General features: G+C 45.8%; 1 protein-coding gene across 4 annotated transcripts in view; it reads left to right on the top strand.

Annotated features, from left to right (window-relative positions):
* MACROD2 (mono-ADP ribosylhydrolase 2) overlaps window positions 1-26,886 on the top strand; it is a 5,612,477-nt gene that overhangs the window by 1,057,464 nt on the left and 4,528,127 nt on the right. The window lies entirely within an intron of this gene.

Below are 26,886 nucleotides of genomic sequence, written 5' to 3'. Positions count from 1 at the left end.
CATATGTAGGAACTCCACCTCCCCACATCTTGGGCGCGCAGCCCCTACTGTATCAAAATAACTGTTTATTCTATCGGGGGTACGCCTTATGTAAAACTTTAAAGGTAATTAGTTTGAAGCGGGCGTTCCTCGATGTCTTTGAGGTCCGTTCCAGTAGTAGAGTCACCCTCTGGTATGGGGATCCCCGGTATTATCCCACCGGGTACGTAAGGCAGCCAGGGGCAGCAGTATGTCTTCTCTGATCTCCCTATACAAGCAGGTGACTGCTTAAAAGTGCATGAGAATGTGACTACATATTGACAGCTTTTGTGATGTTGCGGTTCCAATAGGCTCATGCCCCATTGTCCGTGGATTGCAGCTATTACTGATCCGTAGAGTACAAAGTGGCATTGTGGGGTAAGTTGAACTCCAAGTTGAATTCCTCCAACGGGAGGAGTTCAGCAGCTCACAGCAACTCTCCTATCTTAGTTGCACCTGCAGCAATCAAGTCCCTGAGGCCTCGCCTCGCCAGTCTCCCCCATGCTCATTGGTATGTCAGGGGAGTTTGGGACCCGCATTCAAGCCTTTTGCAGACATTGGGCCCAACAGCACAGTAGCACTTGGAATTCAGTGGCATTATCCCCTAGAGTGTATCTTGGGCTCAGAGTTGCATGGAGTATCTAGTGAAGATCGGGCACCAAATGGTGTGCTACCCACCCAGTTGTCAAGTCTACCTGTCAACCTTTGCGTTAGCCATTGGAGCTGTGCTGCATGGTAATAAGACTCAAATTCAGGGACAGCTAGTCCTCCCTCTTCCACAGGTCTCTGAAACATGGTTAGAGCCACCCGTATCGGCCCAATCCCCATATGAAAGCAATGATGGTGAATCACGTTCTGTGAATATTGTCTGGGGGATCCACACCGGCAGCACCATGAAGAAATATAGAAGTCGGGGGATTGCAATCATTTTTAGTAGTTCTACGTGGCCTGCTGCAGAGAGGGGGAGCATCTGCCAAAAGTCAGCTGTTGTTCTGAGGGCCCAAATCACCTTTCCAATGTTCCCGTCCAACAAGTCTGCCTGGTTGTGGTATATGTTTATGGCCAAACATTGTAAACAGTGGGGTTCCCACTGCAGCAATTCTAGTCCCTCGGGGGGGGGGGGCACGATTTGCAAACATCTGCCAGTTGACACGTAAGGTGGATAGGGAGATGAACTCCTCAAGGTGTCTCCTAGCTCCTTCTAGATCTGTTGTATTCTGGAGGAAAATTAGGAGATCATCTGCTTATAAGGCCATGTGGTGAATCTGCCCCCGACCTCTATTCCCCGATTAATGTCCCCAGTCCTGACACAGCAGGCTAGTGGCTCCATTACTAGCACGAAGAGCAGAAAGGACAGAGGGCATCCTTGCCTAGTTCCGTAGCCTACTCTATACCTCTCTGGGATAACACATCCAGTCCCCACTCTGGCTGTGGCTTCCGTGTAAAACAATCTAGTCCAGGCTATAAAGCAGCGCCCCAACCAGAAGTGTTCCATTAACTCATATAGAAAGTCAAAAGCTTTCTCTCTGTCTACAACAAAGATAGCTATCTCTGCCCGATTCTAGGTATCAGCCTCCAGCAGTGACAGAAATCTCCTGATACTGAGTGCTGTGTTGCGGCCAGGGATAAACCACAACTGATCGGGGATGATCAATTTTATCATGTTAAGCAGGGGTCTAGTTGCGAGAATCCAGCTACAGATTTTATAATCGGTGTTAAGCATCAATAATGGCTGGTAGGCCTTCATGTCATGGGCAGGTCTCCCTGGTTTTAACAATGGCACCACCAGGTGGAAGCTGTTAAAAGGCCGGTGCCTTTAAATGCTTTGTACAAGTGCACTAGCCTAGGGGCCAATTCATCTGCATAAGTGGCATACAGCTGAACTGGGAATCCGTCTGTTCCTGGTGTTTTGCCCTGTGCTAAAGTTGTTATAGCTGCCCCAATCTCTTGCAGAGTAATATCTCCCCCTAACTCCTCAGACTCCTCAGCCTCCTCATGTGCAAGAGCGGGAAAGGTAACGGCGCCAGGACTCCACTAACGGTGTTACCTGCTTGCTTGGAGAATCTCATATTGAGTTCAGAGAAGTATGTACAGAATTGTTTGTTGCTTTCTACCTGTCTATATAGCCTTGTTCCCTGGTCATTTTCAAGTTCCACTGTGATCAAGCCCCTTTTTGCAGGTTAGCTACCCAGGTGAAGAGTGACCCAGTGCGTTCTTGCTCCGCATGTTCCCATGTCATAAATGCTCTGTAATTGAAACATCACAATTTCTCAACATATAGAGCTACCTGCTTCTTGGCATCTAGCAAGGCTTGCAGTAATTCTGGGTGGCCAGGGTGAAGTTGTACAACAACTCTCACTGGCTTCGCCGGAAGCTGTAACTTCACCCCCTCTGACTCTACTATGCACTTGCCTCTGAGCATGGACTTAAAGACATTCCACTTCATCTGAGGTGAAGATGATGTTCCAGTATTGGTCTCCAAGTATTGCCTAATGCAATTCTTTATGTCATCTCGAAAGACCCAGTTCTTTCCAGTTTTAGTCTCCACGTTGGTATGCAGGCTCTTGTCCTTTCCCATTGTAGATGCAGGAGGACTGGATTGTGGTCCAATATAGTTCTGGTCAGGTATTCAACCTCAAGTACCATTTTTTGGATATCTGGGGTGCAAAGAAATCTATCTATTAGTATGTGGAATTCATGGAGACCAGAGAAAAAAGAGTAATCCCTTGCTTGTGGGTGTGTCTGGCACCAGGTGTCATGTAGACCCCATGCCAACTGCCAATCCATGAATAATTAAGCCACTCTGGTGACCAGAAAGTTCTGTAGTGGGAGGTAGGAATGATCAAGCACAGGTTCTGCCATGCAATTGTAGTCCCTGTCCATAAAGACCAATTTCACAAGGTAGGGCGATAAGGACCTCGATAAGTCTGTGACGAATACCCTTTGGTCTTAGTCTGGGGTGTAGATATTGATAATTGCTGTGTCACGGCCTTCTACTTGAGCTATCATTAACACAAATCTATCCGTGGGGTCAATCAAATCCCCAGTGTGTTGAAAGGGGACCCTGAGCCTATCCATATTAGTGTCTCCCTCGCATAGGTCAAGTAGGTGATGCAGTAGGCCTGTTCCCACCATCTTCTTCTAAGTACTGACAATCCTTAGCCGTTAGGTGTGTTTCGTGTCGCAGTGTCTTTTGAATCTCCAACCTTTTGAGACGAGAAAACACCTTGTATCGCTTGGTCATGGTATGCATTCTGCTAATATTCCAGGAGATGATTTTGTAATTCATTGAGGTCTTCTTCGCATTGGGCTACATTTAGTCAATAGTGACCACCACAGGTACAAAATATCATAGTCAATTCCACTCACACAGTTTCAGGACATAACGTGAAGCATCCATGGGACGCCACTTGCAGAACTCCCCAACAATCAAACAACAGTCAACCCTGCTCCCACTTCCCAGGACAAGTAGGCAACAACCTCCCATCCAAACTAGCAGTCAAGCCGCAATCATTCATGGACAAACCCACGTATTTCACAAACAGAGGGAAGGTAACCATTTGGGAGCACTCCGCCAAGTTCCCTGCCACCCAGCAACAGACAAAAAGGAGAAGGCCTAGGCTCCAGGGGCTAGTATAATTTCCCTGTGACCCTCCAAAGGCCCATAGTTAGCTTCACTCCAGACCCTTAGTGTCGTTCTTACAGCTTTGTAGTAGCACTATATTAGTTTGTCAACAGTGCTGAGCCTCACTTTTAGTAGGTCCACATCGGAGTCCCCAGAATAGCTAGATCTGCGGTCAGAGTCCGAATCTGCAGAGAATGCTGGCCTTATACTGTTACTACTCATTGTTGCAACTACTTACCCTGCTCCCTGCCTCTCCTGCTAGACCTCCTCCCTGGATGGGGCTGTGCTGATATTGCTTTTGGCTCTGCACTGCAACCTATTCCTCTTGGATTTTCATCATGGGGAGCTCAGGTCAGGGCCCGACTGAGGATGCAAATCAATCCATTCCCAGCAGTCAAAAATTGGGTCTCTAGTTGGCAGAGGTATGCACCCTTTCCAAGTAGGTGACCACAGTCCTAATCAGGGTAAGTCAATTACACGTCCTAAAATAACCTATGCTCACTCTCTGATGGCTTTGCGCAAAGCAGTCAGGCTTAACTTAAATGGCAATGTGTAAAATATTTGGACAACACACACACAGTAATCACAACTGGTACACCATACAAAGACTCCACACGGGTAGAAAAATAAAGCTTGTTTATCTGTATAAATAACGATCAACACCACAAAAATCCAATCAGTAAAATAATGAGATATTCACTTTTTAAAGTTATTAAAGTGATGCTGTTAGCAAAATATGTGGTTCAACATGATGTGAAGAACCTTGTGATGTAAATTAGTTTCTCTTAGAAACAGTATCATGCCGGTCACGCTCCTCTCAGTAAAGTGGCCGGGACTGCTTTTCGGAAAAAATCCCAGTGCAGCAAAGTGGATGTCACTAGGGCCACAGGGAGTAACAGCAAGTGTCAGTAAAGCTTTGCAGTCTCTCAGCGCAAGGGAAGGAGGGGCTCTGCATGGTGTGGGGACCGCGGACGCAGACAAACGGTAATTCCCTTTGAAGTAGTTCGACCCCCGAGTCCATGATACTTCCTGAGACATTGTTTGTGGTCGCGCAGAGCGGTGTGCTTCAGTGCTAGTCTGGGGAGCCCTCTCTCTGCCGGGAGTCTGAGTCCAGGTGCTAGTCAAGCATGAGTTCTCGGAGCACTCTCAGGATGACAAACTGCTGGCGTTTCGAATACTGTGCAGGCTGCCTCTTGCCACAGAGGAGGCTCCCTACCAAGCATGCAGGGGAAATTGGTCAGTACCACGGCAGTCGGCTGACAAAGTGGTTTACAAACAATAGTCGCAGAGTTCCCTTTACGATGTCTGATGGAACAAGGTCTATGATGTCCCGGAGACTGTCAGTAGATCCGGAGGCAGGTCAGCAAGCCCTTTGGGATGGTTGGTGGTTCCTGGGTTGCAGGGCAGAGATCAGCAGGCAGCATAACAAGTCAGAGCAACCATTCTTGGGAACAGTCAATCCTGGCAGAGTGGCAATCTTGGCACACAGCCGTCGTTACTCCAGCAGCATTTCCTTGAGTCCAGAAGGGTACTAATCTTTGGGGGGAGTCAGGGATCACCTAGTACATATGCTAAAAAGTGCATTTGATGTGGGGGATGACTTCAAAAGGTTTCACTGTAGTGCACAGGTCCCCCTTTCAGCCTAGCCCAGACCCCAGACTATCAGTGGGAGATAATCAGCCCCTTTGAGTGGGCTCTGGTCACTACCCTTTGAAGTCTAAGTGTGAGACCTTCCCAACCTCCTCCCCAGGAAGACCCATCAGTGCGCAGATGAATGCAGATGCAGTTGAGTATCCTGTGTTGTGGGTGTCTAGAGAAAATGCACAAGTCTAGCTGTCACCTAGCCCATGTCAGACATTTATTGGCGACAGGCTGTAGGTACACAGGTCAAAGAGAGCAGAGAAATGCCCACTTTCTAAAAGTGACACTTCTAAAATAGTAATAATAAATCTAACATTACCAGTAAAGAGGATTTAAAATTATCATTCCAATGATATGAAATATGATGTAGTTACTCCTTTCTGATCAGAAATTACAGCTTAAAAGTGTTTTAAGGAACTCCTAATGCTGGCCTATGAGAGGGGCAGGCCTCACGGTAATAAAAAATGACTTTGGGAGTTTGTCCTGCCTTTTACCTACATGGCACCCTACCAATTGGGCTACCTAGGACCTACTTTAGGAGTGACTTGTCTGCAAGAAAATGGGCGTTTAAGGCTTAGCATGAGGTTTTAAGTGCCAAGTCGAAGTGGCAGTCAGACTGCACACACAGACTCTGCAGTGGCAGGCCTGAGACATGTTTACAGGGCTACTTCAGTGGGTGGCACAATCAGTGCTGCAGGCCCACTAGTAGCATTTCATTTACAGGCCCTGAGTATACGGTATACCACTTTACAATAGACTTAAATGTAAATTAAATATGCCAATTGGGGAAAAACCAGTGTTACCATGTTGAGGGGAGAGGCACATGCACTGTAGCACTGCTTGGGGTGTGGTAATGTGCTTAGAGTCCTAAGGCCAGTAAAGAGATGCAGCGACAAAACAGGAGGTAAAAGTCCGGGATAAGACCACCCTAAGGATTCACAGGTCTAACACTTGTCCCCACCAGCTGAAAGCGGGGAGAGCTACCCAACCTCAAGAAAGTTCTCATCACTAAGGTGGAAAAACCTAGATAGACTGTCAGAGTTGGCGTGGTTTACTCCAGGTCTCTGTTCCACCCTGAAGTCGATACCTTGGAGGGAAATGGACCACCTCAACAGTTATAGATTCTTGCCCCTCATTTGCATTAGCCACCTGGGGACCTGTGGTCTTTCTGAATCTGGAAATGAGTGCCAAACAGTTATGGTCTCAACTTCTTCAGGGACCAAACCACAGCAAAAGCTTCTCTTTCTACAGTACTACACCTCTGTTCCAGGGAAAGTGACCTCCCAGAGTTGAAGGCTATAGGTTGATGCAGGTCTCCTTCATTGAGCTGTCACAGTACTGCCCCTACATCATGCTCTGAGGCATTAGTTTGTACCATTAACTCCTTGTAGAAATCAGTGGCCTTAAGCACAGGCGCTGTGCACATGGCTTGCTTCAGGAAGTCAAATGCTTTATGGCATGCCTCCGTCCAATTCACATTTCTGGGCTGCTTCTTACAGGTCAGCTCACTCAAGGGGGTAACAATAAAGTCATATCTCTTGACAAACTTCTATAGTACACAGTGAGCCCTAAGAATGCTCTGACATCAGTTTGAGTTTTAGGGGGCTTCCAGGCCATGAAAGTTTCAACCTTGGCCCGGAGGAGCTTCACCTTGCCTCTTCCCACCAAGTGTCGCTAGTACACCACTGACCCATGCCACTTACTGGCCTTGCCTGTTGCACTTCCCTGAGGTGGTTCTACCAGCTTCTACTGAAAACAGCTATGTCATCCAAATGAGCAGCAGAGAAGATCTCCAACCCAGTGAGTACCTGGTTTACCAGCCTCTGGAAGGTGCAAGGGCATTCTTTAAACTAAAGGGCATCACTCTGAATTAATAGTGGCACTCTGGAGTGGAGAAGGCTGACCTCTCCTTGGCTTCGTCAGCCAGTGCCCTGCGGTGTAATAAAAGGTACTTAAGTACTTGCCAGCCCCTAATCTGTTCATCAGACTGAGGGATGAGTATCTGTTTTGGTTACAGAATTTAGACCTCTGTAATCCACATAGGACCTCAGTTCAGGTGTGGTGCCTCATGGGGAAGCTTTTGGTTCCAGAACTACAGGACTGGACCAGGGGCTTCTGGAGGGTTCTATCACACCCAAGTCCAGCATTTTAGCGACTAACCATATTCGACAACCTGTAAAATATGTTCTTGACAGGGAGGTTGTCCCCTGTGACCACATCATTGGTGCACAGGTGAGTAATCGCTGTAGTAAGGTAGAAAAGTGAGGAGAACTGTTCTAATACTTGGCCACAATCCCTCTGCTGTTCATGAGTCGGGGTGGAAGGATCACTCCTTCCACAGACCCGTCCCTCTCCTTGGAGGCTAAGAGGTTCAGCAGAGTTTAGCTCTCCTCCTCATCAGCCCTATCAGTCACCAGCAACATGGTAAACTCAGACCTCTCAATGTGGGGTTTGAAGTGATTGATATGAAGTCCCCTGTGGGGTTGCCTGGGGATCTTAAAGCCCACCACATAGTTGCCCTTCCCCTTCATTTCAGTTACATCATAGGGCCCCGTACAGTGATCCTGGAGGGCCACAGGTTCCATCACCTGCACTTTCTGGAATTACACAGTGGTAGAATTTTGGTTGTACCACTCATTCATTACAGCCTGGCTGGCTTATAAGTTGTCAGAAGCTTGCTTCCACAACTTAGCCATTTGGCTACGGAAGGCCAGCATGTAGCTCACTGCATCCCAGGGGAAATCCATGGGAGCTTGCTCCCAACCCTCCTTTACCAAGCTAAGATGTCCCCTGGCAGGCTGTCTGTGCAGAAGCTCGAAGGGGCTGAAGCCCACTCCCTTCTGTCATACCTCCATGTAAACAAACAAGGTAAGAGGATATCCCACTTTTTCCTCAGGCAGATGTCTAATCATGCCTTTTAGGGTCTTGTTGAACCTCCCAACAGGCCCGTTGGTTTGGAGTGGTAAGGGGTGGAGAACTTGTAAGTTACTCCACACTCTTTCCACATGGACTGCATATAAGCAGGCATGAAGCTGATGCCCTCGTCAGACACTACTTCTTGGCTAAACCCACCCAGGTAAAAATCCCCATAAGGGCTCTTTACACAACAGGTGCAGTAGTGGTCCTCAGAAGTATGGCCTCTGGGTATTGTGTGGCATGATCCACCAGAGCCAGGCTATACCTGTGACCAGTAGTAGTCTGGGGATCCTTAGACCCAATAATGTTGATGCTCACCCTTTCAAAGGGGGTGCTAACAACTCACAGTGGTTCCAGGGGAGCTTTCAGCTTTTTCCAATTTTCTCACGGGCCTGGCAGGTCACACAGGTCCTACAGAACATCCTCACCTTTAGCTAATAAAAATGGGGGACAAGCCTTGCAAATGTAATGTCTTAACCCAAGTGTCTTGCCAGAGGTATATCATGAGCCAGCCCCGGTGAGATGGCCCTGTAGCATTGGGGGACCCCCAGGGCCCTTGTTGTCCCATGCACAGGAGCCTTAGGCTTACTGTAAAGGTGGTTGTTCTCCCAGTAAATATGATAGCGCCCAGAGACATCACCTGCTGCTTGAACCTACCGCCTGTGGCTTGTACCTCGTAATATTAGGCCTGACACGTAATAGGGCAGTGACATCTACTACCCTCAGAGGTCGACTCGGATCTTTTGACTCAGGCAAGACTAATGAGATCATCAAATTAAACAATGAGAACCAATAAATCAACAATAACAATATGCAATAATGAGTCAGTAAGTTATACACACCATGACCTATGTGGTCATGAACCACCAAACCAATTTAACAAAGTTTAAACATTTATTGCCCTGAAATTGACAGTGTTAAGGTCACATAAATGATGTGCAAAACCAAATGATAGCATTACAGAAACAACACAGGCTGTTCAAAGCCTCTGAAGAAGTTCAATTTTATAAGTGCAATCACTATTGAACACTCCAAAAGAATTATACAGGATAACAACAGAATTATTTGGAAAATAGCAGCAAACTTCAGTTAGTTGTGCAATTCAATCAATCACAATCAATTAATAGACATTTACATTAATTGTTCGATCAGACATCCTAACTAATTCTAATTTGAAAAGCATGTGCGGGCTGGGCTTTGTCACGTGCAAAAATTAAAATAGAACAAAAATGAATTTGGAAAAACATCCACTACGGCGTTGACAAAAAATATGCGGTTGAATTCCTAAAGGGAAAACCTGGCAAAAGAATAATAAATGCACATTGGTTATACCTCTCCTAAATGAGACAGCAACTTGCAGAGTCTTCATCAGCTGAGCACAGAACAGCAGGTCTTCAGCGGTCAACATCAGGAACAGGAAAAGGGAAACAGTTCAGTAATATTGGGCCTAATGTAACTGAACTGTTAAAATCATAAGTAGCTGGACAGAAGAGCTGAATAGCAGAACTGAACCAGAGCATGTTTGTGTGTTGAGTTTGCGACTGGCCCTGAACATTTGCCTATACTTTGCAGGTGTCAGACCAAACCTCTCGACAAAGATGGCTTTCATAGCGGGGTGGTTGGTCAGGTCCTTCACCTCTAAGGTAAGAAGGGTGTCCCTCCCCACTGGGGGCATGTACCGCCATAGACTACATCCTCATAACTGGAACCCTGTGCACTCTTAAAGCCACTTCAATGGCCGCCAGCCACTTATCCATGCCATCTCCCACACTGAAACTGGGCACCACATCTTTTGGGATGTGGATTTTAGACTCAATTGAAGACACTTCAGGTATGCTGCCACCATTTCCATTGCTGAACCCTACTTCCAGGGCTCTTATGTCCAGCTCTCTCAGACTGAACTCATAGGCCAACTTCTCTCCAAGAGCCAATTAATTTTTCTTGTGGGCCTGCTCCAAACTAGCAAGCTCCAGCCTGAGTTTTCTTTCCTCCCTCCTGCCTGCCAGCTCTTCTGGTGACATGTTCCTGGAAGAGGCACTGCTCCCATCTCCGGAAACCACTCTTGGTCCTGGCAAACTGTTGCCCCTTCCCACAGGCGGTTCCACTTCCTCATAGGAGTCCAGAATCAGGTCTGCTCCCTTCTGGGATGTCTTCCCCTGCAACCTGGGCCTCTGCCCAAGTCCTCAAAGCCTTGTGCAGTTCCACCTTCCGTTGAGAACAATATCTTCACACAGGTAAGGATACTAATGTTATTTATTAAATACAGTCTTTATATTACAAATAAGGAGCGGTGCGAAGATTGTTGACAAGTGCCAACGGCAACAGCTAAACACCGCAGGCCAACCGCCCATCTCTGATCCTTGTCTTTCCACATTCTACCCATTCTACAGTCCACTCCCCACAAGACAAATGAGAATCCCAAATATCGTCCCTCTTTTTTTCCACAAAAATGAAACAAACTAACATAACCATTTCAATACAATAATAATGCTAATCATAATTATACAATAGATACTAACATTACACAGTACAAAATGGAACTAGAGAAATTTGAATTGGAATCTTAAAATACTATACATTAATTCCTTACTATCATAATTTGAGGAAAAAATAAACATCCTAGCTGATACTCATCAAATTGTGCAGGTAACTTTCTCACTCTCGTAACCCGCCTCACTGATTAATTGGATCCAACATTATTCTCTCCTCTATACTCACTACCATCACGTCTGTTACTATCCACATTACTACTTAGTAAACTATTGTTACCCAACATATTTCCACTACTTTCACTTATTTCGCCACAAGCCGCACTACTATTACTTCAACCATTCTCTTTGGCCAGCACATGCTTGCTCAATGCAAATTCCACACCTTGCCATCTTCCATTTTCACAGCACTCCCCATAACTTTAACAACTCTCAAGGGTTCTGACCAAGCTGCTGCACCTTTTGCAACACATTTTGGTTTTCTTACCCGCCTATTCTGCCCAGCTTCCACTAATGGAAATGTATTCTTTCTACCACAACACAATTTAGTACGTTCTTGGAAAGTCTCCACATGTTTACTAATTTCCTGATTGTTCCATCCCAATTAATTTCTCATTCCTCCTTTTTAAACACCATTGCACCGATTTGGTGGACGGTTTCCTCCCTCTCAACAACTCAAACTGCATTTTACCTGTTGCGGAAAGAGGCGTGATCATATATGTTAATAATCTTTCCTGAAGTAATTTTTTCCAAGGTAATACTAACTTAATATCCAATTGTATAGTTTCCTTTACTACCTTATTAAATAGTTCTACCTGACCATTACTTTCTGGGTGGTACAATGATGTCCTCACATGTCTAATACCTGCATTTCTTTTAAAACTGTTACATTTTGTTTGATACAAGTTGCACCCCATTATCCAAAACTATTACTTCAGGGATACCTTCCGCAAAAAAAATCTTCCAAAACTTCCATCAGTAGTTCGATTACACACCATCCTCAATTCTGTGTCCATTTGGAATAGTAATCAATTAAAACTATAGCATAATTGTTCTGCCAAGAACCATCCAGTAATTCCACCATAGTCAAAGGTGCATTTAGGGGTTTAACTATTTTATCACTTACCCTGCATGCCTTACAATCCATCACCCAATGATCCACCATGACATCTAATCCAGGCCACCAAACGTTCTCTTTTATTTTCCTTTTTGTACTTGACATCCCTCCATGTTCAACATGCCTTAATTTAATGCCACTTTTGCATACACCACACAGTGGAACAATTTTGTTGCCTCTTAAGATTAACTCCCCACACCATGCCAATTAATCTTTTACCTTCCAAGATGAACTACACTCTCCCCTTAATTGTCCTTCCCTAGGCAAGCCACTTAAAAAATACCTTTTACTGTACCAAATTGGTATCTTTTTTCATTTCCTGCATCCACAATTTTTCTGATAACTCAGGCTCACACCCATCCTTTCCACCTTCTACAGTGCCCTTGTAGGTAAACGCCACCTCACATTCCTCTTCGTCCATTGCACTTGCGTCCTTACAGATACTTGGTAATCTTGACAACCCATCAGCAATCATTTTGTTCTTCTCAGGCACATATTGTATGTAATGATGGAACTTTGCAACTTTGAGGCTAACCTTGCTAACCTGGGTGTGAAGTTCTTACCACCCCCCACCCCCGGTTTCAAAATATTCATTAAAGACTTATAATCAGTGCATTTTTTAAATTTCTTCCCCCACACATACATTCTAAATCGTTCAGCAGCCCATGCTGCAGCAAGCAATTTTTTCTCTATTACAGAGTAGATATGTTCAGCCTGTGTTAATGTGCGTGATGCATACACTACAATCCATTTGTGTTCTTGGGACAGGACAGCGCCAGTTCTATAACTGCTCGCATCAACTGATATCACACATTCAGCACCCACCGCAAAAGATTTTAAGCATGGTGCCACAGGTATTTCCTTCTTTGCTTCTATGAAGCATTTTGATTGATCCTGTGTCCAATAAAATCTTGCATTTTTCTTCAATAAAACACGGAGTGGTTCCAGTTCAGCCACATACTTTTCTACAAAACATGAGTAACATTATGCAAACCCCAAAAAGGACATCGTTCTCTGGCTCCAGAGCTTTAATAATAGCCTCACATGCCTAATTTTATGCTGAATTCTCTTATTAAAAATTATGTCCCAAATACTCCATTTGCTCTTTGTCAAATACACATTTCTTATTTTTCACAGTCAATCCGCTGTTTTTGAGTGTCAGCAAGACTGAGTGCAATGCAGCATTATGTGTTTTCTTGCCTTTACCAAAAATCAAAATGTCATCTTGAAACACTTTCACACTTTGTATGCCAGATAATATTTGTCACATCTTCCTTTGGAAAACAGCCGATGCAATTATTGATACATGCCTTCAGGAGTTATAAAAGCTGTGCAGTGCTTAAACTCCTGCTCTAACTCAATTTGATGGTACACACTTGTGAGGTCTAGTGTCGAAAATAATGCTGCATCTGCTACTGACAATGTCAACTCTTGCAAATTAGACAATGGAAAAACATCCACCCAAATTGCCTTATTCAAACATCTCAAGTCAACACAGAGTCTCAAATCCCCATTGGATTTAAGAGATATCCCTACTGGGGATACCCACTCAGAACGCTCACTGGTTCTATGATTCCTTTTTCACTAACTCCTGTTGCATTCCCTTAAATTTGCTTCTGTAATGTATTGGTACATTCCTCAATTTCTGTCTAACAGGTACCACTTTATCACATAATACAATTGTGTGCTTGAACCCATGTGTTCGCCCCAACTTGTCACTGAACACAGTTGGATACTCATTTTTCCATTTTGCATATTCAATATTATTTCATTAACCTTCATTCTTGTTATGAACCGAACACACTGGGGGACTGGCCCATGGATCGATTTTTATACCAAGTTCCATTATATGTGGCTACCCTAGAATCATGGTACCTTTATTCGCTACATAAATCTTCCCATGACACTTCCTGGGTCCAAACTCAATATCAGCCCCCATAAACTCTTGCAAAGGAATCTTGTGACCAGAACAGATATCTGGATTTACATCAGGATCATGCAATGGTTTTCCTAACCATAATTTGTCAAATATGTTTTTCCCCATTATAGTGTACCATGCACACGTCCACCATAGTCTTAATCTGTACACCATCTATATTTATGTAACAATTCTAAAACGTTATGGTCTGCCCAACCCCAGATGGTTGCTCATTTTGCACTCAAGTGTCGTGCACACTTAACACCAATCCCTGCAAACTCTCCTATCATCATCTGTCACATCACCCACAATTTGATTCACTTTTGTCATCGTACTTTTACATATCCTGTTGAAATGGCCTTTTTTCTTACATGTGCTACAAACTTAATTTCATGCTGGGCACATTTTAATATTTGCCAAATGGTTACTCGAGCCACACCTAAAACAAATCAACCCTTGCTAGTTGCAAAATTCGATGCACACCTCCCGTCATTAGTTTTGACCTCTACCATTTTACTTTTACTCTTAGCTTCCTTTCCTCTAACTATCACACTCACCTGAGCATAATTGCTCCTTTCATGTCTTACAGTTTGTATGCACTTCTCTGATACCTCAGTACTCCTGGCCACATCATTAACCGCTTTTACAGAATTCCCCACAAGACCATAGCTTTTCTTGAATTTTTTTAGACTTAGTTTTCATTAGAATTTAGACCCTCAATACGTGTGGGAATGGCAAGGATCGGAGATGGGCAATTGGAGGGTGGTGTTTAGCCACTGCCTTTGGCACTTGTCGACATTCTTGGCACCACTTCATAGTTGTAATATAAAGACTGCTATTTAATAAACAACATTAGTGTCCTTACCTGCGTGAAGATATTGATGGGGTGGAGCGTGTCGGTGGATGGTGTTGACGTTTTCAGCTTCCGCTTACTAGATATGAGATTGTGATCTGAGGCCGTTGTAAATTTCAAAGTGTGGATCTGCTGAGGTTGACGGTGCTTTGCTGGTGACCGGGTTAGCAGGCAAATGGCTGTTCCTGTCCTGACGCATGGTTGTTTCCTGTTCTGCAAGTGACCATTGGGTACATCTCAGTGGTGAACTATCCTATGCTTGGTCTAGCTTTTGTCTTTCCACCATGTTGGGTGTAGGATACATGTTCTAGGCCGGCTATTTGTTTCTTAGTCAATTTCTCTGTCTCTGCTGTACTGTGCGGAGTGACGTGGCACATCTGCCACCATTTGTGAGTCAATTTCTCTGTGTCTGCTGCACTGTGCGGAGCAACACCTTACCACTGATTTAGGAGTGATCGTCAGTAAATTGTTAGTCTGACTTCAGGATTTTGCAGCTACCTGTGAGAGTCCATTGTTTTTCCCTCATTAAGCAGTTTATTGCTTGTATTCCCGGGATGCCCTCTTATCCAGTGTTTGGCACACCAATATTTACATATTAAGGTAGTGTGCTCATCATTTTTGCCGATGATTGGCACAACAGTGTCAAACAAATGTATATGTTCCACTATCGACAATATTACTGCTACCTTTGGTAATGTAAGTCAGCTGATTATTCAACGGGGATGAGCACACCAATTGTATATATTTTGCTGACAGACTACAATTTTATCATACCTTTGGGATAATTCCCCTTTGTTAAATGGTGATTGGCTCACCATCTCCATTTGTTCAACAGTGAATGGCCCACCATCTTCATTCATTTAATTATTAACGTTGTTAACATTATTATAGTGATGTTTTTGACTTTTTCCTGTTATTCCATGAGAAACACTAATTTAAATAGTAATATTATTATATAATTGTATTTTGTGTTGGAGAAAATAATTATCGCTAGTATTCAACCACTGCCATTTGTTTTACCTGAGCTTGGTGAACGACTTATACCATGGGATTTATGGTTAGATATGCTTGAGGCATATGTTGGAGGTATTGGAAGAAGAAGAGTGTTCAGTAGAAAGGTATTTAGTGTTATTGAAACACAGGTTGGTAGTAGCAATAGGGTTAAGGGAGTCTAATAATTTACGTCCTTTAGGAAATGCAAGTAAAATGGATCTATACCAGTATGCTATCAAACAGATGCAAGAGAGGTTTTGAAAGAAACTTAACGTAGTCATGAAGAGATTCATATTTTATTCTAGGTCACAGAAGGAGGATGAAAGTATTGACCAATTTGCATTAGGGGCTTAGCGGTTACTTGCAACTTCTCTAGAATGAGAGATAATTTAACAGAACATTTCAAAAAGGTCAATTAGGGAGGGAAAATCAAAAATGCCATAGGCCAGGGAAACATTTTGGCAATCAGAAGAAATAGGTTTGAGTTGGTCTAAGTATAGAGTTGTAGTGAACACTGAATCACTATATGGTATTGTACAAACACAAGTCCTATCCAACAACTGATCACTAATGTTAGAAAAATGGTCTTTAGTTGCACGGTTATGCACCCTGTCCAAGTAGGGGCCATAGTCCTAGTCAGGGTAAGTTAATTACACAACCTAAATTACCCGGTGCTCACTCTCTGGTAGGTTGGTTCAGAGCAGGCGGGCTTAACTTAGAAGGCAATGTGGCGCGTGGCCAAGATGATGACTGAGTAGGTTGCACTGCTCTGGACTTCGCGGCCCTCAGCCCCAGTTAAGTCATCTTGATCCATGACAGACAGCTCTCCACCACACTGAACTTGTCCATCATTGTGTTTGTTCAGCGAACTTGAGCGTCGGCATACCTGACACTCAGGACCTTAATACCGACACCCGTCGCCCCCATTACAGAGCCCCAAAATACTGTGAAGCGGCCACAGTTGTATCGCACAACTGAGGGCCTTGGGTGGGGCCCGACCGCAAAAGACGGCGCGGCCTGCCAGGATAATGCTGCTAGATTTGTGGATGCTATCATCTCTGCAGGGGATCGCGGCCTACTTAGGACCTGCCATGCAACCACTGGAGGATCCATGGCAAGCACTGAAGACCGGTAGCGACCTGTATGTCTGCTTCGACTGTGGCTGGTGGTAGTGGCCGTGTGTTGTTTTCCTTACCTATCCCTCATATAAATTGGGCCTTGGACCTAGTCCAATCAGGGGGCACTGAGGAGACATGTTGAAATAGCCCCTCACCTCCAGCGAGGACTGAAACACACCATGATCGCTGCCACACACTGAGGCCCTTCCTTGCCTGCCTGCAGTCTTGACATCAATGCTAGCCACCCCAGGAGAGTGCATACCGGTGAGTCGCCATTTTTCAGGACTTGTGAGCCTCTGCTCTACGGCCCAAATCAGTTACTGTGCTCTGGGGCCCTGACATTTTACCCTCAAAAAGGGAAGTGATGGCAAGACAAGAATACATGGTGTTCCTTCCACTGACACCCAGAGATGTATAATTTAATAACATTAAATGACTATTAGAACTTGAGGATTGAGGAGCCGAGTATTGTCAATGAGGAGGGAGGCGCAACGGACTGCCACACAACAGTGAAATTGATACACTGAGTAGCTTCTGTCCCCCGCCCCAGGCTCACTGCACGCCACAATGACCATGGTACGCACACCCCTCAAGGGGTTTACCAGACCCACGTTGGTCCCTTCCAGAGAACAGCCGGTAGCCCTAAAGGTCTGTACGGGTTGACCCCCTGCTGTGAATACAGTGGCCCACCGCCATGGTTTGCAAGAAACAATACAGTGCCCAGGTAGAGGCGCCTGGCGCATTGAATGACGCAGCAACGGGAGACATGCACCACCCTGCTGGAGCACCCATTGAGACTACCATGGCCTCCCAGTCTCGCAGGTTCAACAAGATTTTGACAGCATGCGGGATATTAAAGCTACATTAAAGCAGAACGACGATGCACTGAGGATCGATATGGACCTATTGAGTGAAAACCACAAAAAGCTGATGGATCGGGTCGCAAACACAGAATCAACGCTAGCGTCCATCGGGCCGACAGTCACAGAAACTGCAACGCAAATAAAGGCTATCTAAAACTAAGTGTACTACCTCAAAAAATGCACAGATGACCAGCAGGGCAGATCCCGGCGTAATAACGTACAGGTAGTGGGCCTTCTAGAAGGGCCGAGGGCCCCAGCATGGAACTTTACCTGGAAAAGTGGTTCCTGACAACAATTCTACAAGGCAACCATTCAACCTTCCTTTCTGTGGAACCAGGCCACAGGATACCAGGGCGACTGCCCCCTCCCGGTTCACCATCATGTCAGGTGGTTGCCAATTGGAGTCAGAGATGATATGCTACTGATCACCCAAACAAAAGGCCTGAGGAGAATGTCCACGTCAACATTTTCCCTACTACACCATGGAGTACAGCACAGCAGGTCTTCTTTCCTCCTTGTGAAACGTTGTTGCTATAAGCACAACATCAAATACGCCCTACAGTTCCCCATTACACTCAGGATTTTACAGGGAGACAGTACTATATTCTGTGCAACCCCGGAAGAGGACTAGAACTGGCTAGAACACAACGGCGTAGCTGCCGCACCACCGGGGATGGAGGACACCTCCAAAGGCTGGAAAGTGTAAAGACGGCACAGACCTTGCAAGATGAGCTATCCGCTGGGTCTCACGAAAGAGCTGGCGGGCAAGGAAAGGGCACAGGCAGTTGCAGAATCAGAACAGAGGGCGTCAACCCTGTCCCCCCCAGCGGCAAGGAGACTTGATAACGGGGCAACAGAAGTTCCACAAACACTGGTTGAGGCATTACCTTGGGGGGGGGGGTCCTGTGATCAAGCCACAGACACAATCAGGATGTGATTTAAACAGGCACAAACAACCACTCCAAAACTTGTTTTAAAGCCTAACTCTGTGGGTGGTACACAACATATCACAGGCAGAGAGCCCCAAGTGGCTGGGGGCCGCGTCTCCCTAATGTATAGTCATTGATATTGTCCTACTACCACTGTGGGATGCCTTCAAAATTGTCCTGCGGGCCACACAATTAAAATGATGTTTGGATCTAGGATGGTGCTGTGCAGAGAACTACACACTCTGGAAATAGATATCCATAATTATGAGTGATTGCTGCCTGGCGTCCAGACAGCAACTATCCCGCTGTTGCGAACACAACTGTCTCATAAGACAATATCAGAACAGCTGCGCAGAGTAGACTACAAGAGGTATTTGTCTAAAAAAACAGATAGAGGGAGATAAGGCAGACATACTGCTGGCCTGGCTTCTCCGATCTGATACACCCAGGGTTCCTATTATAGCTATTCGCGACTGGGCGGCCTCATACTTAACACCCAGGAGACCATTAAAAATGCTTTCTGATTTTATTACGCCAAACTCAGACCCAGTTTACGACACCTAGATGAAATTGCTTCTGGACACCCTCCAACTACCTTGCCTTCAGACACACCAGGCCAACCTTGAAGCTCTTCTCTTTATAACAGAGATTGCACATGCAATCAAACAAATGGCATAAGACAAGACTCCAGGAGCAGATGGCTGGCCAGTTGAGTTTTATGCTGCATTCCAGTGCCCCAAACTTGTGCCCCACTTGCTGAAGGTGTTTAACTCAGCCTTTTCAACAGGCATGCTACCACCCTCAATACTTGGGGCTGTTTTGGTTGTCCTTCACAAACTGGACAGGGATGTGCTGCTGATGGGCTTGTATAACCCCCTTTTCTTAATGACCATGGATTACAAGATCCTGGGGAAGATGCTGGCTAACCCACTGATGCCCATAGTGCAGCAGTTAGTGCACCAGGACCAAAATGGGTTTATTCCATGGAGGAACACCTTGACTCTACATCATCTGTTCATGCTGATGGACTAGGCGCAGTCATTGGACAACAATCTCTGGGTTGCCTCTTTATATGGAATTCATTACCTGTGGATGGCCATACCTAATGGCAGTCCTCACGAAGATGGGGATAGGCCCCAAGTTCCTTCAATGGATTGCTTTACTCTACAACTCCCTGTCAGCACGTGTACAGACTGGCTGTATCATATCTGACCTGTTAACCATTAAACACGACACACTGCAAGGTTGCCCCCTATCTCCTACTATTTTTGCATTAGTGAAGGGGCCCCTAGCGTGTGCACTCAGTGCATGCATCATGGACTGGGGGATCCAAGCCGGTATCAGTTGGCATATCATCTCGCTATATTCAGATGACACTCTGGGGTATCTTAGAAACTATGCCACCGTGCTCCCTAAAGTTATGGACCTCTTGCAGCGATTTGGGATGGCATCGGGTCTGCTGGTAAACTGGGACAAGTTCCAATTTTTCCAGTTGACAGCTCTATCTGAATCTCAATGGAGGGGGCAGCCACTCACTCTACTCTCCTGGGTGAACAACTCCATTAAGTAACTTGAAGTTCGGGTGTACAACTCCAACAAAGACTTAATAGACAGCAACATGAGTAGAGCCATTAGGAACACAAGGTCCTCCCTTCTGTTTTGGACATCCCTGACACTTTGTCCGCCAGGCAAAATAGCAATTTCCAAAATGCTCATCCTTCCCAGCTTATCATACTTTTTTTCTGCCGTACCGGTGCTGCTACCGGCCAGAATCTTTGAAGATGAAGACCTTTGTGTCCTCCTCACTTCACTGACATGGGGCAAAGGCAGAAGGAGAGCGGCATTAATCAAACTTTATGCTCCACTAGAGTGGGGCGGATTAGGCGCCCCGAATTACGAGTATTATTATGCAGCTGCCCAACTCCAATGGCCCAGAGTTGGCTTACGGGTCAGAATATGTGGGAATTGGGTTACCGATTGGATGGAATACCACCACCCCAGATGCTACAATGGCTGCTGGGATCAGAGGCAGAGATTCTGGGGAAATGCCCTAACGAAGGTGGCCAAATACTTGTTGGACCATTTACATGTCAACGACACGTTAGCCCGCTCCCCCCATATGAACCAGAGCTGCCTCTGTGGGTGATGCCGGAGTGCCAAGAGTTGCAGATGCACCCAGATACAATGGCATGGTCAAATGTGGGGCTGACTGTCTGGGGGGGATCTGTTCACCGACAAGATCATTAGCACATTCAAAAGCTTGGTGGATGATTACGGGATACCGAAAGGCGCTTTCCTAATTTACACTACCCTTACAAGCAATTTGGCATAAAACACATGACAAACCGGAGATGTCCGTAGCACTCCAGGTGCTGTTGACACACAGGAGTATCTGCAAGGCACTCCACAAATGTATAACTCCATACGATCGGCTAAAGAGGTGCCATCCTACACCAGCTCTAGGCTCACTGGGACAAGGCCCTTACTGTGTCACTGACGGACAAACTATGGATGCAGTGTTTAGGTGTGCTGATAATGCACACAATTCACTTACCTGCATCACAAGTATCTAACCTCAAAACGCTTGCCACGCATGTACCTAGGATCCACGAACACTTGCCTCCACTGCTGGGCTACCCCATCTAATTTTGTACATTGTGTGGGACTGCCCACACCTTGTCCCCTACTGGGAAAAGATTGTGTGAATTCTATCTGATGCTCTGGGCCACCCCTGCATGTTGGGCGTCATTGCCTGATCTGCAGCACACAAACCAGTCAATAGATTCATAGATCTCGCCTTGGCACTGAGGAAACACTGGATAGCTATGTGCTGGAAATGTGCCGCCCACCACCCCCCAATTAGGCTGTGGTTCACAGACATAAACTCCAGCATACTAGCAGAACAACCAGTGCTGCAGGATGATGGGCCAGGACACACTCCACTGACCACACCAGCGGACTGGCAGACATACCTTGAGAAGATAGAAGCTAAATGTGATAAGAGACTACCGTAGACAGCTCCAGCACCACTCTGACACAAAGGACACATGACACAGACCTGCTACATATCCCCTGCACTTAAAGATCTGCAAAACAGGGAGTACTTCCCATTGACACGATCACCAACCTAGGGTTAGTTGGGACACCGGCCATGCTTGCAGAGACAGTGGGAGGTGATCAGACTGGGCTACTCTCCCCTGCCCGCCAGGTCTTTGAAGGACGCTTATTTCCCCTACCTCCCAAACACGCACCCCCTTATGTACAAGGAGGAATCCATGGTATGGCTTAGGTTCTGGTTTCTCTTCTAGGTTATAAGGGTCACAGAGTTTAAATGAGTATTGCAAGCAGCACAAAAGCAATTGAGCTACTGTAATTGCTGCTTATGTCATTGAATTACTTCAAACGGCACCTAATGTATCGCATGGACAGGGGGAACACAAGTAACTCCAACACAATGTATATTCTATTCCTGCCATATTACAAGGCTTGTGTATGTTACATTTTTGTTGATAAAATCAATAAAGAAATAAAACAAAAATAAGAAAATAATGTGTAAAGTATTTGTGCAACACACACAGTAATAACAATGGGTACACCACAAAAAGACCTCACACAGTTGTAGAACAAAAGCTTGTTTATCTGTATAAACCAAGACCAACACGACAAAAATCCAATCAATAAAATAATGAAATATTCACTTTTGAAGGTTATTAAAGCGTTGCTGTTAACAAACTGTGTGGTTCAACACGAAGTGAAGAACCCTGCGATGTAAATGCAATTCTCATAGAGAAAGTACTGTAATCACTCCGGTCACGCTTCTCTCAGTAGAGCAACCAGTACTGCAGTTCGTGAAACTCCCAGCACAGCAAGGTGGATGTTGCTTGGGCTGCGGGGAATAACAGTAAGTGTCAGTAAAGCCTTGCAGAGTCTCAGGGCAGGGGGAAGAGGGGCTGTGCAGGGTGCATGAACCGCAGTTGAGGGCAAACTGCAATTTCCTCTCAAGTAGCTTGACTCTGAGCCCACCATACCTGCTGAGACATTGTTTGTGGTTGCGCAGAGCAGAGTTCTTCAGCACAAGTCTGGGGAACCCTCTCTCCGACAGGAGAATGAGTCAAGGTGCACCGCGCTCTGCAAAGTTAGCGCGAGTCCAGGGAGTGCTCTTCGGATCCCAAACCACCAATGCTTCGAGTACTATGCAGGCCGCCTCTTGCCACAGAGCAGGCTGCCTATTAAGCCTGTGGGGGAAAGTAGTCAGACCCATGACAGTCAGCTGACACAGTGGTTCACAAACAACAGACACAGAGCTCACTTTACAATGTCTGATGGAGGGAGGTCTTTGATGTCCTGGAGACCCTCAGTAGAACTGGAGGCAAGTCACCAAGCCCTTGGAGTTTCTCTGGGGATGTTTGGTGGTTCTTGGGTTGCAGGGCAGAGATCAGCAGGCAGCAGGGCAACATAACAAGGCAGAGCAGCAGTTCCTGGGAAAGGTCAATCCTGGTAGAGTGGCAATTCTGGCACACAGCAGTCTTTACTCCAGCTGCGTTTTCTTGAGTTCAGAACTGTACTGATCTTTGTTGGGGGTCAGGAACCCAGTACTTATACTAAAAGGTGCCTTTGTTTTGGGGGATGATGTCAAAAGGTTTCTGTGAAGTGCACCGGTCCCCCTTTCAGCCTAGGCTCTAGACTGTCAGTGAGAGATAATCAGCCCCTTTTTGTGGGCTTTGATCACTGCTGTTTGAAGTGTAAGTGTGAGCCCTTCTCAACCTCCTCCCGGGAAAGACCCATCAGTATGCAGATGCAGTTGAGTTGTGGGTGCCTGGAAGAAATTCACCAGTGTAGCTGTCACCCAGCCAATGTCAGACATGTATTGGAGATAGGCTGAGGGCACACAGGACAGTGACATAAAAGTGTCATTCCTAAATTAGTAATAATAAATCCAACTTTACCAGTAAAGAGGATTTAGCATTACCATTCAAATGATACGAAATACTATGTAGCTACTCCTTTCTGATTAGTAATTACAGCTTAAAAGTATTTTAAGGCACTCCCAATGCTGGTCTATCAGAGGGGCATGCCTCACAGTAATAAAAAATGATTTGGGAAGTTTTTCATTACCAAGACATGAAAAACTCAAAAGTACATAGCCTGTTTTTTAGTTTTATGGCACCCTGCCCATTGGTATACCAAGGGCCTACTTTAGGGGTGACTCATGTGCAAGAAAAGGGGGGTTTAAGGCTTGCCAAGAGGTTTTAAATGCCAAGTCGAAATGGCAGTGACACTGCACACAGACTCTGCAGTGGCAGGCCTGAGACCTGTTTACAGGGCTACTTCAGTGGTCGGCACAATCAGTGCTGCAGGCCCCCTAGTAGCATTTAATTTACAGGCCATGTGTATATAGCGTACTAATTTTCTAGGGACTTAAATGTAAATTAAATATGCCATTTGGGGATACACCAATGATACCATGTTTAGGGAAGAAGCACCGGTTAGCAGTGGTAAGTGCTCAGAGTCCTAAGGCCAACAAAAAGATACCCCAACCGAACGGGAGGCAAAAGGCAAAAAGTCTGGAGTAAGACCACCCTAAGGATGCCAGGTTTAATGCCAGGCCTCCTCTGGGAACTGGAAAATGTGAACTCCGTCTGGAGTCATTACAGTTATCCGGACAGAGAACATCATGAGGCAGGGCAGGCTCAGCTGGTGAAGCTGCCGCTTTTGATCCTGGTATGTGGAACGCTGTTTCTGCACCTCCCTAGTGAAATCTAGGAATTTCATGACTTTACTATTGCCAACTCAAAGCTATTTCCTCTGCCTGGCTTGTCCCAAGAAGTGGTCTCAGGCTTTGTAGTGCAGCAGTCTGCCACCACTGGTCAGATTGGCACTCCATGTGCCCTCTCAGGACATAGAACGGGAAGAGACCCTCTGCTGCCACTTCATCATGCAGCCATCGCTCCATGTAGTCCAGCATGCTATTCCCCTCAACGTGTTCTGGCAGCCCTATCTCTTGGATATTATTGCGTCTTGACCTGTTCCCCACTTCTTCTGCTTGGAGCTCCAGTGTTTGAACTCCTCCCTCCATGTCAGTACGTCGTTCTTTCAGTGTCACTAGGACTGAAGGGATCTCTCCCAGTTCTCTCTAAAGCATTGTGACTTGTTCCACCAAGTGGTGATGGCTGTCTTTCAGGATTCCCATCTCTACCAGTAGTGTTGATTTCTTAATCTCCAGCACCTCCCTGGAGGTGGTTTTGGCCTGCAGAATGTCCTGGAAAGTGGGACCTCCAGGGGCCCTGCTTGAGGAACAGGTGCTCCATCGTCCTATGCCTGCTCAGTAGTATTGCCCCTGTTTGTGCCCCCAGTGTAGGGGTCCTTTTTATGGGGCAATTTCCCCATGTTCCTAAACGAGCTGTGGGAAATGATAGAGGCAAAGTAAGTTGTTCTTGTCTTTATGGCTTTGAACTAGGAGTGTGTCAGCCCCGTGAGGAAGGGAAAGGCATGCCCTGGACCCAGAAGCCGATCACTGAGAGCCAAAGCGGGGGGGCGAGACAGCGTTCACATTGCCTTACGCAGCTTCAGGGTCTCTTCTGCAGAGTTCAGGGTGTGCTGCAGAAGGGCACCTACCATAGGAATGGGGTCTACAAGGTGCTGTACAGGTTCAGTCGACCCACTTATTCGACTTCTTTATGTAGTTTCATGTAAGTTCTTCATTTGCCATGCAGTCCAATCTTAAGCATATTATTAAAGGCCTGATTTTGTGAAATGAAGAATTGGGGGTTATGGTAATTCATAAAATGTTATAGCTAAACTTCTGTACAAATTCTTCATTTGAACTCCATGAATCTGCATTTTCACCACTTTGGAATCCTATAATTTCCTTCAAATGGCCATGTGTGAAGAATTGTAAGCCACTTCTCTATGGGTTAGGGTTTGTAGACTGTTCCAGATGCTGCAGCCTAAATGAGACTATACATTTTGACAACAGGTGGCTTAGAGCTTCCTAAAATGTATGTAAACATCTTCACATGAAATGGTTCATGAGTGAGAACTTCTCCGTAATCCTGACTTTTATCTTTCCTAAGTGGTGTTTGACATATGGAATTAGTGCTCCTTTTCCTCATATGTATCTAAATGCATAGATTATGAATTTAGTGCTGGCAAGCCTCAGTGGTGGTATTTCTTAATCCCAATTTAGGTATATTACTTATCACTTCACATGGTTTAGTCAGGCTCTAGATTTTTCTGCTTTATTCTCTTCTAACAAGCAGATGGGAGCACAGGACTCTGCTTGTAAAACAAAAAACATAGTTTAACCTATGGGTAGGCCTTGAAGATGCATCTTCTAGGTTAATTCTGTGGATTTAAGAACTCGTATATTGATTCTTATTCCTTTAAGCTTTAATAAAAAAAAGCAACTGTAGGAAAGTACCCTCTTTTTGGCATGGTTACCCCAACTTTTTGCCTCCTGTCAGTGTGTTTTGACTGTTTTCACTGGGATCCTGCTAACCAGAACTCCAATGATTGTGCTCTCTCCCTCTAAATTTGGTTGCTTAGGACTTGGCACACTCCACAATTGACATACTTGTGCCCCCATATAAGTCCCTAGTATATGGTAGTTAGGTGCCCGGGGCATTGGGGCACCAGGGGTTACCCATGGGTTGGAGCATGCTTTGTGCCCCCATTGGAGCCCATGCAAAATGTGTCTGCAGTCCTGCCATTTCAACCTGTGTGAAAAGGTGCATGCACCCTTTCCATACAGGTCACTGCACCAGGTCACTATAAGTCACCCCTATGGCAGGGCCTCCTGGTCCAGAGGGCAGGGTGCGGGTACCTGTGTGTGAGGGCACCCCTGTTTGAGCAGAAGTGCCCCTACGATCTCCAGCTCCATTGCACTGGACTTCGTAAGTGCGGGGAAGCCCTTTTACCCGTATACTGGAGACAGGTCACTACCTGTGTCCACCTACATAATGGTAACTCCGAACCTGGGCATGTTTGGTATCAAACATGTTGGAATCATATCCTAAAACTGTTGCCAGTATTGGTTGTATAATTCCATGGACTCTGGGGCCTCCTTAGGAGACTCCCAGCATTGCTCCTACCAGTCTTCTAGGGGTTTCCTGGCAGCCTGCCCTGCTGCTGCCCCTCTGACAGGTTTCAATCAATCAATCAAAAAAAATTATAGAGCGCGCTACTCACCCGTGAGGGTCTCAAGGCGCTTGTGGGGAGGGGGTGGGGGGGTTACTGTTCGTACAACCATGTCTTGAGGTTTTTTCTGACATGGTTGTTCGAACAGTAACCACCCACTCACCCCCCCCCCCACAAGCACCTTGAGACCCTCACGGGTGAGTAGCGCGCTCTATAAATGTTTTTGATTGATTGAAACCTGTCAGAGGGGTCGCAGCAGGGCAGGCTGCC

The sequence above is a fragment of the Pleurodeles waltl genome, chromosome 5, assembly GCF_031143425.1.
Source record: "Pleurodeles waltl isolate 20211129_DDA chromosome 5, aPleWal1.hap1.20221129, whole genome shotgun sequence".
NCBI classification, from domain to species: Eukaryota; Metazoa; Chordata; class Amphibia; order Caudata; family Salamandridae; genus Pleurodeles; species Pleurodeles waltl.
Note: the sequence above shows the minus strand (reverse complement) of the source record. Positions and strands in the feature narration are given on the sequence as shown.